The following is a 1,035-nucleotide window of genomic DNA, read 5'->3' on the forward strand; positions in this document are numbered from 1 at the left end:
TTTCGCGACCACCATCTGAGATCAGAGACCTTTTAGGTTCCCTAAAGGATGATCTTGGTTTGCGTAAGGCGGGTGTCTACCGAATTCCTGGCAATTGTGGCTCGTTTTAACATTGGTCAGATTATCAGGACCGTGGGAAACCGGGTATACTGAGCATAAATGTCACACAGGCTTACAACACCTGAGCAAATCCGCCACTGCAGAACATTGTCTTGGCACCAGTCATCCTATGGAATATAACAACATGGAGATTCTGGCACGCACTTCCAGTTATTGGGATAGTGTTATCGAGGAAGCAGTTGAAATTAAATTAGAAAGTAATCTTTTAAATTGAGATGGTGATTTTTATTTCAATACTGCATAGAATCCCGCTCTCTTCCTTGTCAAAAAAACAGATGGACAAATTTAACGCTACCTTACATTAATGCGGGGTAACGGCCTTGCCGCAGTGGCTACACCGGTTCCCGTGAGATCACCGAAGTTAAGCGCTGTTGGGCGTGGCTGGCACTTGGATGGGTGACCATCCAGCCGCCATGCGCTGTTGCCATTTTTCGGGGTGCACTCAGCCTCGTGATGCCAATTGAGGAGCTACTCGACCGAACAGTAGCGGGTTCGGTCAAGAATACCTTCATAACGACCGGGAGAGCGGTGTGCTGACCCCATGCCCCTCCTATCCGCATCCTTCTCTGAGGATGACACGGCGGTCGGGTGGTCCCGGTAGGCCACTCGTGGCCTGACGATGGAGTGCTTTTCTTTTTACATTAATGCGATGGTCAGCGCACTATGTCTTATTAATTCTAGCGCTGTGACATGGCGCGCTGTCTTGCTGAACGATGCGCCAATCGTTGTTACCTTCAAACAAATCACGGATGGAGGGCAGTAGTTTTCAACACCGCCGCGCGGAGTGGCCGCGCAGTTTGAGGCGCCATGTCACGGGCTGCGCGGCCCCTCCCGCCGGAGGTTCGAGTCCTCCCTCGGGCATGGGTTGATCTTAGCGTAAGTTAGTTTAAGTAGTGTTTAGGGACCGACGACCTC

At 51.0% G+C, this 1,035-nt stretch overlaps 1 pseudogene; it reads left to right on the forward strand.

Moving 5' to 3' along the window:
• Window positions 1-430: 430 nt before the first annotated feature.
• On the forward strand, window positions 431-547 carry LOC124778277 (annotated as a pseudogene).
• Window positions 548-1,035: the final 488 nt, after the last annotated feature.

The sequence above is a fragment of the Schistocerca piceifrons genome, chromosome 2 (genome assembly GCF_021461385.2).
Source record: "Schistocerca piceifrons isolate TAMUIC-IGC-003096 chromosome 2, iqSchPice1.1, whole genome shotgun sequence".
Classification (NCBI taxonomy): Eukaryota; Metazoa; Arthropoda; class Insecta; order Orthoptera; family Acrididae; genus Schistocerca; species Schistocerca piceifrons.